The 18631-nt window shown below is 41.8% G+C and overlaps 1 long non-coding RNA gene across 1 annotated transcript in view; it reads right to left on the bottom strand.

The window, feature by feature from the left end:
• Window positions 1-3776: 3776 nt before the first annotated feature.
• LOC109280349 (uncharacterized) overlaps window positions 3777-18631 on the bottom strand; it is a 42580-nt gene continuing 27725 nt past the window's right edge. Inside the window, exons 2-4 of the long non-coding RNA XR_009461736.1 lie at window positions 12311-12384; window positions 10513-10665; window positions 3777-4797 (exon numbers count right to left, since the gene is read on the bottom strand). This is a non-coding gene — a long non-coding RNA (uncharacterized LOC109280349). The remainder of the gene's footprint in view (window positions 4798-10512; window positions 10666-12310; window positions 12385-18631) is intronic.

An 18631-nucleotide genomic window follows, 5' to 3' on the forward strand; every position in this document is an offset into this window, starting at 1 on the left:
CAGAATATAAGATGCTATATATTTCATACATCATTTAGATACAGTCATTTACATTTAGGATAAGTCAGTGTCATGATGGTTAATATGATTTCATAGAAATGGAATGTTTGTAAAGCCCAAAATAGCATTGATCCTGTGCAACAAGTGTTATAATTACTTTGCTTAGGCAGTATACTTCCTCAAATTTAGTCCTCAAAATATGTTAAATTGTTAAAAAAGTTAATGAAGGCATTAGAAGGAAGTTGTGGTTCCTGATTTCTTACCTCTTGGCAATGAAAAAACAAAACAGACCCACTGGAAGCTTAAGCTGCGTAAATCAAGTACTTGATTTACATGATATTTCTGTAAGCAGAAGATGCAGTTCTTTTACACATCAAACACAAGGTGCCACTCTTTACTTTCAATGTCCTGTGTTGCCTATCATAATCTTCTGTCTTATCCCTCTCATTCACTATTCCTAGATTGACTCCCACCTCTCATTGGACCATAATACTAGCCTCCATGGCTTACTTGTTCAAATAGGATATATTCACACATCTTCCCATGCTGCCCCTTATGTTGCAACTGCTTCAGGGTAGAGATTGAAGCACCAGGACAGAGACTTGAGCTTGTGTAGGGGTTTTTGTAGAGAACTAACAATGGCTCAAGGGAGAACACTAGGTTTTCTGAACTGAACCTATAAGTCTCTGTAATAACTGTTTGGCTATTTTTTTACCAAGCAACTGGAGTGTGTGTGTGTGTGTGTGTGTGTGTACATACACACACACACACACACACACATATGCACACACACAGAAAATGATGAAATCTGAATAATAAGAAATTTAGAAATGTCATCACATTGTCTTATGGGAGTTGTAATTCAGCTTTTTTTCTTGCACATGACTACAGTCGCTTGGTAAAAAAATGGCCAAACAATTATTACAGAGACTTATAGGTTCAGTTGACTATCTTACAAGAAGAGCTGGTTTGATTTTACTGAATTGACAGGTCCACTACATTTTGTGGAGAAATTTGAGATTCTTGGTTTTGGTTCTGATAGAAACCCCCTACTGCTAGGTTCTCTAGAAACGCAGGACAACATTTCAATCTCTACCCTGAAGCAGTTGCAACATAAGGGGGAGAGAGAGAGAAAGAGAGAGAGAGAGAAATTGCCTTTTTGGTGGAAAACAGATTTTTTTATGACAATTTGTTTAGTAAATACCTAGTATGACTAGGATTGTAGGTTGCAGCAAGGCTTGTGGAAAGGTTGGTTAAGTCCTCTTAAAAGAAGAAAGAATTCAAGCAGAGTTAGAGAGACCACTGAGAATCTCTCCTTGATAAAGCAGAAATACATCTTTAGGCTTGTTTTGCATTTTCAAGTTCTCTTCCTTCTCCTCTCAAGGTAGCAAACCAGTGAAATCGGAGAAAATCTGGACTGGGGCAAGGGAATCTCCAGGAAGATAAATCTTCCTTTACTTGCCTTGAAACAACTCTGCTTCTTATAATTAATGATTAAAACAACAATTAAAGAAATTAGAAGAAGAATTACAATAGTAAAAGTTGAGTGTGTTAGGAAACGTCAAGAACATAGTTATTTAAATGTGGCAGGCAAAACTTATCTGGGATGTTTTTGGTTAGCCTAATGTGGTCTAATGTGCCAATTTATTAGGAAATCCAATTTATGTTTTTGCAGGTAAAAATCAGGCTTAGCACAAGAACTGGATGTTTGAGGGGAAGAACTAGATGGCAGAGTATTCATCTTGGACAAGTATTTGACCCAGCTCTTTGTGATGAAACATCCAGGAACAGACGAAGGGAAGGGTGTGAGAGGGGTATGGAGGCTTTGGGCAGTGGAATCTGTTTCTGAACAGACCCATCGATTCTTCTGGTTCCCTCCTTGCTGGCTTTCCTGAAGCAATCTATTTCAGCCCTCAGTTACACAACTCTCCTGTGGCCTTTGGAGTACAATTTCTTCCCCTAAAGCTTGAGTTCAGGTGCCCAGTGCCCAGCCTCCCTATTCAAGCCAAATACTGTGAATAAAAATTCGCTCTTAGTTTTTAGGTCATCACCATGGCTGCATTTCTTATGGAACTATATAATTTCTTAAATAAAGGAAACATATCCATTTTTCCAATATTCAGCATTGGATTGAATTAAAAAGAAATTTAAAAGATATTGTGGTGAAAAGAAGAATCAACCATTCATTTTCTGGGAAATTACTAATGGAAACACACATCAAAATAAAAAAGGAACCAAAATTAAAACCGGAAATTATGTCTGTGTATTTTCTTTGAAACAATGTGGAAGTAGTCAAGACATGGTCAAACTGAAAGTGCTGCCTCATTTTCTAGGATTCTATGATTCTACGTGGATCATGGCATACGGACACCATACTCTCCCCATCAACTGGAACATCCCTCCTCAGTCTCAGTGCAAGGGGCATTGGCCATGAGCTACTCCACTAATTCAATGGTAAATTTCTCAGTGAGAAACTGGGAAGCATTTCAGAATCCCTTATAGCCCCTTCAAGATGCCAGTCAGTAAGGGGTAAAGGGATTATCAGACTACAAACAATTAGTCTCAAAACTACTGGTTTCCCACACTATTTTGCAAACTGTTGAAATATAAGTTTGCAAATGAGTGGCTCACTGAAATCTCCTGCAGAATGGGAACTGTGATGCTCTTCTAACAAACTCCTCTCCAGGAGGAGTTTTTCTAACAAAAACAAATGAACAAAAACCTGATTTTTATTATTTTGTTTTGTTTTTACAGATACATATTTTGAGGAAGCAGAAATATTATTTTACCCAGCAGGGAATGCAGAGTAATTTGACTCTTCGTATAATGTTTCAGAGACAAAGTGATTTAAGTCTAATATATCACCAGGCTCCAGGTTTTCTCTGTTTAAAAATTGTAGCTTCTCTGACAAAAATAGCAAGTTCTCTGATTAAAACCCCCCAAATCAGCATTTTTCCATGATGAAAATGAAACATCCATATATATTTGCACACATATACACATACACACACACATATATACATATACACACACATATCTGTGTGTGTATGTTTGTATATGTGTATGTGTATATGTATATAGGTATCAGCTGAATATAATGTTTTATTAATATTGTTACCAGATTTGCCCATCACTTTGGGCTGTGCTCATTTACTAGGGGTATGTTTCTGGCCTCTCTGTAATTCTGTAAATGTGCTGCTTGTGTTACTTGTATTTCTATACAGAGCTGTATATCTCCCTTCTGCAAGTCCTCATCCCCAATGGAGCTACCTTGCAGGACTCAGTTTCAATGGGGCTGGGTTCCTCCAGTCACCAAATCAGTCAAATACACACATACACACACAGATTAACGTGACATGCCTGACCCAGCCGGGTTGATCAGCATGGACAGGCTGACACCCTCATATCAATTCATTAAGGTAACAACAAAATGCAGTCAGACACAAGCACAGATAAACAGAATACCTCCGAACCTAGCTGGGTGTCCAGCTGACAACCTCATGGGCCAACATTCAGTTCGTTAGGGCACGTCTGAGCCAAACTGGGTCAATCAGGCTGTACAAGCTGATCGATCCCCTTATGTGTCTCAAACTCAGCATGTTCCAGTCCTTTGCCCTAACTGTCTTAGTAGTAACCCCCTTGATGAGCACCCACTGTGGTTTTGGGCATTACAGGGATCTTTGGCTTGGGTAAAAGAAGCATTGCTGCAGAGCAAAGTGGGAGGTCTTGGGGAAGAAAGAGTAGGTGAGGTGCATAGAAAAAGTATAGCAACCAGCTTGACCATAAAAGCTATTTATTGCCAGGTATATGAACTTATGATGAAACCAGAATAATAGCCATACAAGAGAGAGACAAATAAACAGTTACAATATTACACAGTTTCAGTTAGGGTTTTGGGGAAGTCTAGCTCAAGTTTGACTAGCAAAAGGCAGGTTTAGAAAGCTGTGCCTGGAGTAAGAGAATAAAAGTCAGGGTCCTGGAGTCAGAGAAAGAGAGAGAGAGAGAGAGAGAGTTGGAGTCTCACCACTCAGCGAAGCTTGAACCAGTCAAGGTTCCCAGGTATTTGTTGGAGTTTGTAGACATGCAGAGTCTTCAGCGCGACCAGTGGAGGGATTCTAAGCAGAAAAGGAGTGGAACTGGTGCAGCTTTTGGATCCAAGCACCAGGACAGAAACTTGAGCTTGTGTAAGGGTTTTTGTAGAGAACTAACAATGGCTCAAGGGAGAACACTAGGTTTTTTTTTAGGGGTAAACAGTGGTTCATATGCTGGATAATAGGAATTGATCACTGCTGGCTATAGGTGGCATTACTCTGAGAGAGCTCACAATACAGACAGGAAAACTCAGTGTTTGGGATACCAATAGAGGAGTCATTACTAGAATTGGTCTGATAAATGCTGAGCTGGGTGTGTGTAGATATGGGTTGATTAGCATTTGGAGCAAGGATTCCCCATCATTCAGTGCTCCCCTGCTTTTCTGATCCCAGAATTCAGTGCGGTCCTTGCCTTGGAATCTCTGTTCTCCATCCTGAATGCTAATGAAGGTGCTTTCCTGCCCCGTCTCCCATTTAAATGAGTTGTCATCTGGTTCCATCTTGGATGCAATTGAGACCAGGGGAGTTGCTTCATTCTTATCACCCTTGTCTGGAGGGCTTTAGGTGCATCTCCCACTGCATCTTCTTTGTCTTCTGTTATTCCTTCCTCTAATCAGTTCTTGTTCAGGCAGAGGTGGGGAGGGGGAGAGCTCTTTGTGAGTCAGACAGGCTGCATTTTGTGCCAGGCTTCCCCAGGAACACGGAGCTGAGAGGTAACAATATATTTACAATTTTAAAGCAGTTTGGAAGTCTGCAAGGCCTCAATCACTACAATAAAATAATTTCTAAATGCCTGTGCATTTTGGAATTTGATTTGGGGTTTTTTTCATGGAAAATCAGAGCTCCTTTTACCCCCTTGGCTCACCAGGATGTGGGTCCAGCTTTGGTTGTCCCCACACTTCTTTGTGATGCTAAGCAGCCATGATATGCCAGTGCCCTACCCATGCCATTGCCCCTCACTGAAAACCCCCAGCCACCTGGACCTACCAGTGCCCTTCACTCAGGACCCCCAGCCCTCCAGCCCTGCCAGTGCCCCTCACTCCACACCTACAGCCCCCTGGCTCTGCTGGTGCCTTTCACTCTCCACGCACAGCTCCTTGACCCTCCCAGCCTTGCTGGGGGCTGGGACCAGTTGCTAGGGTTATGGGGTCAGGAACCCAGGTCCACAGCCCTCTGCTCCCACCAGTAGCACCCAAGGCCCAACTGCCACCCATGGGAGGAAGAGGTGGTTGCTGTGGCTGGAGCAGAGCATGGAGCAGAGTGCTCTCCTTCCCCCATGGGTGGCATGGCTTGAGTGGAGCCTGTGGCAGGGGGGCATATTCAGGATGTCCACTGTGGGCTCAGGGATCCCCACCCTGCTGTACTTCCACTGGGGCCCTCTTCAGCCAAGTGGCTGGGACCCACCATAGCAGGGCAGAGCAGGGCAAGGAGGCTCACTGCCACTTTTGGGAGCCCCACATCACCATGGTGAAGTGCCACCTGCCCACCTGGCAGCAATACAGGGCACAACTCCATGTCACCATCCCCACTGCTGACAGGCAGGCAAGGAGTGCCTCATCAAGGTGGCACAGGGCTCCCTTCTGTAGCACCAAGCCTCCCCGCCCATGCTGCCTTGTCATGTCTGGTCCCACCCACTGGGTTGCAGAGGCCCTGGAGGGAGGGCAGCAGGCCAGGGAGCCCTGAGCCTGCAGTGAGCAGCCTGCCCCGCCATGAACAAATCTGGGGGGCATGTGCCCCCAGTGCCTTCCCTAGGAGTATGCACAGTGGTGAGGAGCCAGCCTCCCACTGCCTCCTGGATGAGTAACCCACTCCCCACCTGGGCCCTGCAGCTGCACATTCTCACCCCAGCCCTGGACCCCAAGCTCCATGCGTTGTCCCAGCTGGACAGCACCACTAGGCGCCAGCCCTGCTCAACTCCTTCCCTCATTATAGGGGCCTCAACTGCCCCACCTCTGACTTATCTGCGGGGAGCTGCTCTCCATGCTGCCTTGCTGCCATGTACATGTGCGGGTGCACATGACACATCACATTCCCTGCCTGTTCACTGTCCTCCTGCTCCCCACAGCCCCTTGCAGGCTGGAATTCTGCCAGCCTGCAAGGGAAAGCCTGCAGTTTCCTGTATTTTTCCCCTTAAAAGAGAAAATCTGTTTTTCTCCTTAAAATGAGAAAATTCACATTTTTCCACCTTTTTCTGTTGCAAATGGAAAGCCTAGATCCCTGGTTATAACTACTACTTAGAAGGTGAGATATGACAACTTTTCAGTACAGGTTTTCATTTCTGAATGAACTAATAATGTTTGTACTAAAACTCTATGCTGGTCTGATCCATCACACAGCATGCTATTTTAGCACACATTGAAACTTTAAAAATTTTTAAAGTCATAGCCTCATAAGTGGAAAATGGAAAGGCTCTATCTCAGTGGCAGCTTCCAGGAGCATTCTGGTGGCCCCAATAAAGAATCAATTAAATTAAACAATCCTAACATTTTGTATAAATACCACTGAGTTCTATCATCTGCTTTTAGTAGTTGCTGCTACTATACACTAGAGATGATTTTAATGAATGAAGTAAGGTATTTGAGATGAAAAAAATGAACTATTTCAGCTCCAAACTGAACATTTTCAATTTGGATCAGCCACTGGGATTCCTCCAGGGAGCTGTCACTTGAAGGACTCACATACTCAATCCTCCTCCAGAGATGAGCTACCCTTGTCAGCCTAAATTTCCCACAGTGCATCACAGTTTCCCCTCTAGGGAGCCCAGTCCATAAAGGGACCACGAGCATAGGGCATAACTGACCTACAACTCCCATTCAGCATCATGTTGATATGTCCCATTTGAAAATATGAAAAAAAATGTTCGTGAATATCAGCCAAAACCCATAATATTTCATTTAAAAAACAAAATGTATCAAACGGTACATATCAACATGATGCTGAATGGGAATTGTAGTTCAGTTATGTCCTGTGCTTGTGGTCCCTTTATGGATTGGGCTCCCCAGAGAAGAAACTAGGCAAACATTTTTTTTGTTTTCATATTTTTAGTTAAACTTTTATACAGAAGGCATACTTTTTATTTTTAAGTAAAAAATCCCCTTTTTCAGTACCAAATCAGTTTCAATGGAAATTAAAAAAAAAAAAAAACTACTATAAAATCACAGTGAACATAGTATTATAATTTTATTTAAACATTAAAAAAGAAAACAATAGATTTGGAATGACTTACTACACCATCTGTGCTGAAGAAGAAACAATCATTTGCTATTATTTAAAGAAATAATGCTTGTGATTGCGAACTAACAGACTGTGCAATTAATCAAAACTGACAGTTCTCATAAGATGGAAAAACTGGAGGCCCAACTTTGCATGAAGGAATAAGAGTCTGTATGTGCAACTTTGGCCCTACTGATCAGATCAGGACATCATTTAAGCTAATGTCTACATGGCATCAGAAGAGCATGAACACTCACTTAAGTGTTATCCTGAACAGTGATACGCTCCTGAATCAGGGACTAGAATAGGAAAAAGAAAATATTCCAATTAGAAATAAACCTTAATAGAAAAGTTTAGATGTGAAATAGGAATGGGATTTTCATTTTTTGAAAATCCATGGAAATTAGACTCGCTGCCAGCCTTTGCCCCATTGTAAAATAACAGCTCTCTCAATGCCAGGGTTTTAATGATGGCAGAACACTATCATGGCCTTCTTTGCACAAGTGAACCTCAGTATCTATGGAGAAGATACATTTCTTTAGTAAGTGCAGACCCTGGATCTTTGTGTGAAGTTTCTCTTTTGACATTTCTAATATCTTTGATCCTAACAATGAAAAAAGCAGCCTGTCATGAAAAACATGTCAGCGTTTAAATACTGCATTTGTTATTTGCAAAGGGAAACTTTTACACAAGTATTTTGTAATATGCGGTTTAATTTTACCAAACCTTTACAGTTTGGAAAACTGTTTAGTTTTCTATGCTTGATTACCTATTACATTAAACTGTTCCAGTCCATGTGATTTCACCACTGTTTTAGAAACTATATTTCTTGACACACATTTTAAATGAAAGGCACGCATACACACATAGATACATACAAACATGGATAGGTGTGCCAATACTATTGGCAAATGCACAGCACTAATCAATGTAGAAAAACTCCAATTTCCCATTATATTTCTTACAAAGCCCCTGAAGTATTTTCAAATCAACCCCTTTGGTTTTCCTGATTATTGGAAACAGGTAGAGGTTCCCAAAGCTCTTTATTCTATGTCTTCAGCATCTGCTATATACCCTAAAACTTGATAACTTCTTATAGGGTAACATTTTCAAGAGTCTAAGGCTAGGGACAGACATTCAAAAAGCATGAGCCTGAATTGATCCAATCTTTGCAGGTTAGTCTAACCTGGCTAGGATGAATTGGTTTTGTAACCAGACAGATATCCCAGCAGAGCAGACACATGCCTGCCGTGGCTCAGGCTAGAAGCCCAGGGGCGCTAGAGCAGCCCTCCTTTCCTTCCACAATACTAAGCTGAGGGGGGCACAGCCAGGCCCCGGCAAGATGCTCTGATTAGGGAGGGGTTCCCCCCTTTCTGAGCAGCCCAGCAGGGAATGTTTATCACCTCTAAGTCCGTGTTTATCACCCCTTTAAGAAAACAGAGCAACATTACCAGCTATCTGTTGATTCTGCCTTTGTCCCGTGTGCCACAGCTCGGAGGTAGCCAGCATGTGGTCTGCTGGCTAATGCTGATATGTCTGTGAGGGACGGGGAATGCCTGCTTAGCAGAGAGCTGTGGGGAGGGAAACAGAAGCCAGGCAAGTGGGGAGGGGCCAGCCCAGAAAGCATGCTGGGATGCTGGGGGAGTCTGAAGTAATTTAAACCAGCAAGGGGTCTGAGACAGACATTGCATAAACCAGTTTGAGCCAAATCAGTTAAGTCTGATACTACATTCAACCAGGTTTATCTCAAGCTGGTTTCAGCCATTCTCAAACTGGTTTAGGTGCACTGAACATCTGTTCTGTTACAGATTTAAACCAGTTTCTGATCACTTAATCCAGTTTATGTGTAATGTCTGTCCCTAACCTAAGGGATTTACTGCCTAAGTCTCAGTGAAATTCAACAAGAACTGAGTTGCTAACTCATTCAGTCCACTCAAAAAAGCCCAGTTTTCTTAACTGCATATTGATAGCTAGAGATGGAGCAAAATCTTGTTTGGGCCTCTCAGTGCCTCAAGGAAGCTGGCTTTCCTTCTTCACAGGGCATCTTTTGCTGGCAATAGCAACACTGCCAAATTTGCTAAGCACAGCTGGAAAAAGAGTGCATCTGTATGCAAGTCAACAGTGCTAATCCATACTGGGTAGGTGAAAACTGGATGTATATGTGCACACAAAACACACACATTATGTGCCATGTATGTTATTTTCTTATTTTCTAAGATGGCATCTTTCTTTCCCAGGTCATCTTTAAACAAGCATTGTTTCAGTGGCTAACTGCTAATCATTCACTATGATAACTGATAAGTCTGTGTAATGACCCTTTTCCATCTCTTTGTAAATTATTTATCCCACAGAGTCAGAGTTAATTTTGCTATTTTTGTCCTTATTTAAGCACCCAGTTTCAGAGGGTTCTAAGCCTCCTCTGCATTTGCTTAACCTCAGTTCCCTATACTGTCTTTCCCCCTAAAGCTCTATTATGAACTCCTGCTTTAGAACTCATTGGAAAAATGGAACTAATGAGCGTTTCTTTTCTTCTAATTTTCTAAAATCAAATCAGGACCTTTACAAATCTCCTTCCAGTCTCTCATACAAAAATGGCTTCTGGAAAGGGGCCAGACCCTTTTTAGGAGACAAGCCAGAAGAGGCATAATCTTTAATTACATTAAAAAAAAAACACCTGTACAGTTCCCAGCTGTTCTGATTGTTACTTTCCCACATTAATCAATCCAACAAAACCTGAGCGATACAGGATGCTGCATCTAAAGCCAGAGAGCTATGTTTTGTTTTACTTCTAAATCAGAGGTGGATTAGGGCTTTGCAAAAAGAGGTTATTTTCATAGACAGGACAAGCATAAGATTTGTATTTTTTAACTTCAGGTGAGAAACTGTAAAATACAATTCAGAAGAATTCTTTTTAAAATAAACTGTTATGATGATCCCAGAATAAGACAGCCTGTTGGAATGTAAACAATGATATAGGCTAGAGAGAAACAAACATAAGACAGATTCCCCCCGCCACTTTCATAATACCCCACAATCTCAAACTTGTATTATTCCTCCAGAATTTCAGGTATCTGAGTCCCTGCTCTAATAATGCTTCTCCAAAAGTGTTCCTCTTACCCTGGGGATCCTGCAGTTACAGATCCCACATCCTGTCTAAATGAGTTCAACTTATAAATGATCACAAGATGCTGGGGAAAAGGTCACTTACATAATACTGCAGGAGGCTCTGAAGTAGGATGGGCTGTGGGAGCATGTAGAAAGTCACAATCTTCCTCAGGTGACCTTAGTTCCAGAAGGAATAAGTGGCCAGCTTTCTCTAGGATACACTTCCTAGACAGTTCAAGAGGCAGAAGTTCACCACCTTTTGGAAAAGAAAGACATGGATTCTTGGAGCAGGTGTTGAGGGACAAGCAAGAGGTTCCAAGGTAATATGGAGGTGGTCCATTCTGGATAGGAACCAGACAAAGTATGCTAGGACTTCTGGAGGAAACACAGGGACCAGGTGTCCAGCTTTGATTCCTAGCAGCAAGTATTGTTTTGCCTGCTCAATGAAAGACTCTCAGCTTCTCCCCAGACAGGAGGGTCAGTGATCTGTCCTAGCACCAGTCTTAGCTTAGGCTAATCCAAAGGGATTGTCCCTGATTCCTGATGGCAGGTGAGAACCTATCAATGGTACAAGGAGGAACCTGGGACTGTTAACATCCTAAGCCCAGGCTTTCTTTTCAGATTACTGGGAAACAAACTCTAAACCAGGAGTTCATCTATTACATCTGGCCTAATACATCCCTATCCCACTGAGGTCAGGGGGATAGCCCTATAGCAGACCATGTTAAGGGAAGGAAGAAAGAGCATTTGCTCTCTTATACGTGTCAGAGTAAAGCATTTTTCCCCCACCTACAGGTACTTAGGCAGTGGACTATCAACATCTCCTCTTGAAGGTTCTCCAGGAATATGAATTTAACAAGAATATTTAATATTTATAGATTCATAGATTCATAGATGTTAGGGTCGGAAGGGACCTCAATAGATCATCAAGTCCGACCCCCTGCATAAGCAGGAAAGAGTGCTGGGTCTAGATGACCCCAGCTAGATGCTCATCTAACCTCCTTTTGAAGACCCCCAGGGTAGGGGAGAGCACCACCTCCCTTGGGAGCCCGTTCCAGACCTTGGCCACTCTCACTGTGAAGAAGTTCTTCCTAATGTCCAATCTAAATCTGCTCTCTGCTAGCTTGTGGCCATTGTTTCTTGTAACCCCCGGGGGCGCCTTGGTGAATAAAACCTCACCAATTCCCTTCTGTGCCCCCGTGATGAACTTATAGGCAGCCACAAGGTCGCCTCTCAACCTTCTCTTGCGGAGGCTGAAAAGATCCAGTTTCTTTTTTGTTCAGTTGGGGACTGGGACACCTATCTTTTTATTTCCCAGGAAAATGTCTTAACTGTCATAGTCTACAATCATTCTTACAATGCCTATGCTCACACTTATACACTTTCTCACTCACTTGCCAAATTACATTTTAATTTAATGCAAAGTAAAACAACTGTCACAGAAGACTGAAACCGTCTACCTCATAATACCTTATAACTGAGGGTGACAATGGTTTTAAATTAGGGCCTCCAACAGCCCAGGTGAAACCACTCAAACTACTAAGGTATTTATGTAATGTTATTGGCCATCTTTTGTGGGACTTAGGCATGTTTTGGTCCTACTAAGTTAAACTGTCCCCGCTGCCGTTTTGAAGCATGGGACTCTGAATAAATGAGATGCTGCAGGCACTTGAATTAGATCGGCTGTCAAGTATTTGAGAGATAAGTATCTGAAGACTGCTATTATGTCCCCCTGAACCTCTTGTCAGAGAAAAGGAACCTCTGCTATACCACTACTGTATCAGGATTTCAGTTGAGAAGATAGCTGATGGTAGTGGAAGGGATGTACAAACACCTGGAATTGGTTTGCCCTGCTGCAATTTGCAAAGTGGAGAACAGATAAGGGCAGAAATGGGCATCACCTCTGAAGATAGCTGGATTATCCTCCAAGTATCAACACAGTCCATGTTCCATGACACTTTTGTGGATGCTTTTCCTAAGGATAAAACAAAGATGGTATGTAGATGAAGATGTCTCTATCCCAGGGATTAGGAATGCTGCCAACCAGGCTCTGTAACAGGGACTCAGAATCTTTCCCAGTTCCCAGTTACCTACACGTCTCTTACATCCATAAAGGAAGCAAGGGCTTCCATCTCAGCATGTCTGACAGATTGATGTCACCTGTCCCTGCTCCTCTTCAGGCTGATTTGACTGCAAGCTACATCCATGGTTAGGGGGCTAGTCTTTGTGAATAATGTAAAAAAGTCCAGTTCAGGTCTCAGCCCTATGTATCCTGTCCAATAGATCATTTCTGCCAGTCTTAATTTCCTGTCTCTAAAATAAGGATAATAGTTCTTTACCTGCTGTTGGAAAGATGATATAATCATCTGTGGGGATAGACTATGTTAGTGGAAGAGAAGAAAAGGATCAAAATAGAGAAGAAAAGAGGATAGGACAGAACCTTTGGCGACAGAAGAACCTCAGGGCTCTTGCCAATGCCAAGTCCTGTGCCACCTGTTCCTCTTCTGGTCTTCCCCAGCAGGGAGCATGGCTGGAGGTTAGAGACAGAGTTTTCCCATCTCATTATAGGCCCCAAGCACTTCAGGAATCTGTCTGCAGGTTTGGAGGTCATGATGTTTCCTGGCAGAGGAGAGGCCGAGAACGTGAGAGACTGTATTAGTCTCTGGAAATGGAGACTCACTCCACTGAGAGGAATGCTCCATAAGAGAAGAGAGGTAAATTTTGACCTGTGCAGCTTACACACATTAGTAAGCTGAGCCTTACAAAACACTAGTGATGCCATTAAGCCAATTTTACAGAAATGACACTGGGAGGCTGAAGTGAGGGGCCCAAGATGAGCCCACAAACCAGTGTCAGAAAGAAACACTTCTCCAAAAATAAGCAACCTTGTCTATTTCTAGAAATGAGATATGTCTTCACTATGAGATAGTTATATTAGCTTTTTCTCCATTTTTATCACTGCATTCATAGATTACTTACTAAATCCCCAGATGAAACTAATTAATTTATAAAACAAATTATATGTTACAGAAAATCATCCTCCATCTCTGGTGCATAACAGCAAAAATGTGGCTTTGATTCTGATTACAGACACAGGATATAGTCTGTCTAGACCTTCAAGAAATGTATCTCTGAAGTGAGTTCACAACTCTGAAATACAAACCACCTCAAGAATACATGCCAAGAAAGAAAAATAAGAATTACTTTTTCCCTTTTACTTTAATACACTTGCTTTTGTAACTTGTAAAATTGAAGTTACTCTAAAGCAAGGCTATGGACTGGAATAGCTGGAGTGTATCTGATATGACACTACATATCCCACACCGAGTTAGATATCAGTGGACATTGTCCACCCCCCCCCCCCCCCTTAGCACCTCAAAAAGTGTCATGATATTCACTTTTCATTCCATCCAGGAAGAGCACACACCAACTGCTGAAACTTCCTTAGCCTGACGAAGGGTTTTTGAACCCGAAAGCTTGCTTAATAACTATTCTCCAACCATTTGGGTTGGTCTAATAAAAGATATCAAATTCACCCAAGGAACCTTGTCTGCCTATGATATTCACTAGAAATGTTTAGACTGTAAATAATTTCAGCTACATAAAATGAAAAGAGAGTTGCTTACTCTCTGCGTTGTCTATGTAAATACAAGATTCATAGGGTGCTTATACACATGATGGGCTTTAGTCCTTTGGGTTGCATTCTTTGCCCCTAAATTGAAATAGTGTGTTTTTAATTGAAACAGTAGGTTTTATTTTTTATATCACTGCATATGGACATTTGTACACACAACATTATTTGCCCTTTCTTGCACTGCAATGGCATGACTGTTTACATGAGTGAGTTTTCCAGATACCTTAAAAGTGTTTCTGGTGTATTAAAGTAAAACTCCTTGGACGTAGTTTAGTTTGGCTCATTATGGCTTTGGAGCATCTCACCAATGTTCATAAGCACTTGGTTTTTGAACAAATTAAGCCCGGTCCCTGGCCAGCACTGCAGGGAAGAGGAACCCCAGCTGAATCTTGACTTGTATAGGGACAGAAGAGAAAGGCTCCCTGTGTCCTCTCCACCTTCATGTTCATTTGTGTAACAACCTTCCACAATCTGACCCAAAGAAATATGTCCAGATGTCTAAAGTAGAGAAAGAACCTTAAACCTACAACACAAAGATAAGAAGGGAGGGGGACTTATCTGAGAAGAGGAAGAGAGAGGAAATATGGGAGGAAAGAAAAAACAGAGACAGGCAGACAGACTGATGAGAACAAATGTGTGTGTTCTGGCAATAAAAGGAGAAATAATAAGACACTTAACAGAGAAAGCCAAGTACAGAGATCTGCCAAAGGTACTGGGAAATTGGTCCAGCCAAGAAATCTGTCAGTCTAACATTCTTTTTCCTTTTAAAGATCCATTCAGTTTGATGTAACAAAGGATTGAATCCATAACAATGGAAAAGCATCTCCTCTATTTATTGCAGTCTGAGTCAATAGTTCTTCAAAATCAATTGCTTTTTGCATTTAGAGGGGAAAAGACAGTTTTGATGTCCAAATTTTTGGCTGCACAAGAATGAGATTCATTAAAGGGGACTGATTTTTGGCAGGTGCTGGACCCCATGGCAATGTGCGAGAGCTTAGGCGATGGGCGGGGGGGCAGGTGGGAGCACTGGCACCCCGCCCTGCAAGTACTGGCTGGGGAGTGGAGCACTATGGCGCTCTCAGAAATGGCTGCAGCCACTTCCGGGGGGTGGGGGGGGGGGGCTCTCCCTGTTAAACAGGATCAGCTGAGGGGGATGCTTGGTCGAATACTGTTGGGGAAAAAATAGCTTATCACTGGGGGCGAAAAAGGATAATTTAAAATGTTTTACTAAACATGGGCAGAGATTTCCATCACCAGAATAAAATTGTCAGTTAGCTATGCTAATACTATTGGCAATTGTTAATGTCAAGGTTTTCTATTTATTTCCTCTGATGCATGGGCATGTGCACATGCATACACAGTCTTGCACTCTTCCAGATGAGACCCTCCCTGAGTTTGTCTGTAGACTCAGGGCATCTCTACACCAGCATAGGACCACACTAAGAGCATAATACGGTGTACCTGCTCCACCTGCCCTGCACCCAGCTGGACACAGAGCACAATGGAGCTGCCTTATTTGCAAGTACCAACAAGCTTGTTATCTTGAGCATATTGGGGCAATTAAAGCTCCACATGAAGGCAGCTAGATTGCAGCCATTTCTGGGTGTAGTACACATGAAACAGGCACACCATGCTTCGCTCTGGTTCTCATGCCCCAAAAGGTATTCAGTGTAAGCCCCCCTTTTAGCTTTGAATTTAAAAAGCAAAAAGCTTTCATGGATGTTTCACAGGAATAAAATATCTTTGCAAGTACAAAATAAAGCAAACTCAACAAGCCAAATCCACAGTGTAAATCAACTAAAGCCCATCTGAAATGAATGCTACAGGAACTTCCATCAGGTAAGATCTGACCTAACAAAAACAGGAGAGCTTGATTGAGATAAATGTTTCCTTGCAGTAATACACTAATACATGTGAACCAGAAAGTGAAATACAAAACTGAGTACAAACTCACTACAATGAGACATGTATTTACAGGCACCCTCTCCCTGGGCCACCTGCATTAATGGCTGGAACCATCCCAGTCCCCACGATATTTCCTTTCTCTTCCCATGCTAACTCCCTCTATATTAAGTGACCAATGGTGACAGTTATTAACAGGTTTCACTGTACAAACAAAACTTCCCTTTGTATTTTAATTGTCCTACTTCCAAGTAAAGGAAAGTGCAGGATATTTGATGGTGTTTTGTTACCCTTGCGGTGTAGCTATCAAATCTGACTGGAAACCTTCATTAAAGACTTTATCTGTTCTTTACCCTTTAATATGGATTCTTGCTGTAGTAATTCAAAACTCCTAGATACGTGGGAAGGTAGTAAGGAGTTGTCTCTACTTGTACAGAAACCAAATCACAAGGCCCCAATAATTATCCAGAGCCCATAGGCAAAGGAAGTTTTGAGGTTCCATAAAGGTTAAAAAAGTCATAAGTGATTTTTCCCCTTATAAAAATACAGTCCATACTCCCCTAGCTACAGTAACTATATAGAAAGCCCAGATTCCCCCTTGCAATAAAGATGGATAGGTAGACTCTGTACTGTGATAAAGGTCTGCTTTCCTTGATGTCTTTCTTACTTCTTTCTTCTGCCTTCTATCTGGGACTCCCCTAAAGGCATGGGGATATTTAAGACCTATCTCCCTAACTTGGTTCAGATGGTCTTCTCCTGCCCTCCTTTGCTCTGTATCAGCAACATAAAGGCTTCCTATACACACGCTAAAGGAAGTGAGGGCAGGGGGGGGAGGGGAGGAGAGGTGTTACTTGGAACAGTTTCTGGACAGTCACTCTAATTAAAACAGTGCATTGTCAGATGTATTAAGGCGCTGTGCATTTTAAAATGGCTGTAGGATGCTTTATGTAAAGCTCATTCGATGAGGTTTAGATAAAGCGCCCTCACCGCCAATTTGAAAGTAATGGGGGCTTAATACACGTGGCGGTGAGGCAACACTGGAGTGTTATAATTAGAATGAGAACAAGTACACGTATAGGCATCCAAATAGACTAAAAGATGGCTAAAAGACACAGCTAGGGATTCCTCTTGTGGCAGGGAATCACATTTAGCCAGAAATATGTTTCAGTCTTGGGAATAAAAGATATGCTGGGAGACAAATAAAGAACAAAAAGAGTTATGGTCAGAGAATATGTTCCAATGATTCTAACTGGTATACAGACTCCTGAAGCTATGGACAGATGGTTATAGTTTAGAACAAATTAAAAGGCATTCAAAAGTATGCTAAGGGACTAAACCATCCCTACCTGTCCACAGAGTTTATGGCAGTATAGAGAAGTGCCATACAACCCTATTTGCCATACAACCCAATGTTGCTACCAATACATAGCACAGTTCTATAGACTGTGTATAGCTGCATATATCATCTTGATCCTTAGAGTGTAGAAGGGGTATGTCTCAAGGCTTGACACTTTCAATCTGGCATATAATGGTGAAATAGCTGTTTTGTCTGAAGATTGTTTCTTGAAATAGCTTAGCCCTTCTAAGCTTTTGATAATAAATTCTGCTTTTATTACGATGTCAAGTGGAGAAGGGCAATTACTGTTCTTGAAGTATTTATCACTAGAATGGAGTGAAAAAGTTTTGCCCAAAAAAGGCATAATTTGGATTCATTGTTTATTACTCTCATATTTTCATCACCAGCGCAGTTTACCATCAGCATATGGCAGCCTTAATGTAAAGGGAAAAAGAAAATTGCATAACATGGATTGGAGATAGATGGGTGTTTTCAAATGCAATAAAAGTAGATGAAATTTGACTTCAGAAGACAATGTATGGCATGCATAATTATTTACAGTATTTGTGCCTTTAATTATGGAATTGTAGAGTTGGAAGGAACCTTAAGGATCATCAAGTCCAACTCCCTGCATGAATGCAAGATTCATTTTTCCTAAATCACTTGAGACCAATGTTTTTCAGCCTCCTCTTGAAAACATCCATTGAAGGAAATTCCACAACTTGCCTGGGCAGCTTGTTCCATTATCCTACTGTTTTTGCACTTAGAAAGTTCAAGTCTCAGGGAAAACTAAGCTTTGTTACAATTTAAACTTCTAGTTTTTTGTGGTGCCCTATGTAGCAAAGGAGAATAACATTTCTCCATATTCTTTCTGGTAGCCTTTCAAATGTTTGAAAACTGCTATTAAAGGGCACCTATACACATAACGGACCTCTGCTCTGATGTGCTAATTAACACGCATCAAACAGACTCAATTAATCAAATCTTCTGTGAGTCTGCTGGAGTGTGCTAATTAGCACACTCCAGCGGCTTCCACATCACATGTATTCAGCATCCCCACATTTCAAAACTGCAGCACGGACACTTTAACTAAAGCTTGTTGAATAAATTTTAGTTAAAGCACCCCACCACCATTTTGAAGCATGGGACACTGAATACATGTGACACTGCAGGCGCTTTAATTAGAGTAGCTCTGAGATCTGCTCCAGTTAAAGAGCATTCCACCTCTACCCCAGAGCACAGGTATAGTTGCCCAAAGTTTGCAACAAAGTTTTGACTAGCAAAAAGCTACAAGTTGCACACACTTATTTTTGTCAAATAAGGCAACTTCAAGACCATATGGACCTGAAA

This window comes from Alligator mississippiensis, chromosome 1 (assembly GCF_030867095.1).
Source record: "Alligator mississippiensis isolate rAllMis1 chromosome 1, rAllMis1, whole genome shotgun sequence".
Classification (NCBI taxonomy): Eukaryota; Metazoa; Chordata; order Crocodylia; family Alligatoridae; genus Alligator; species Alligator mississippiensis.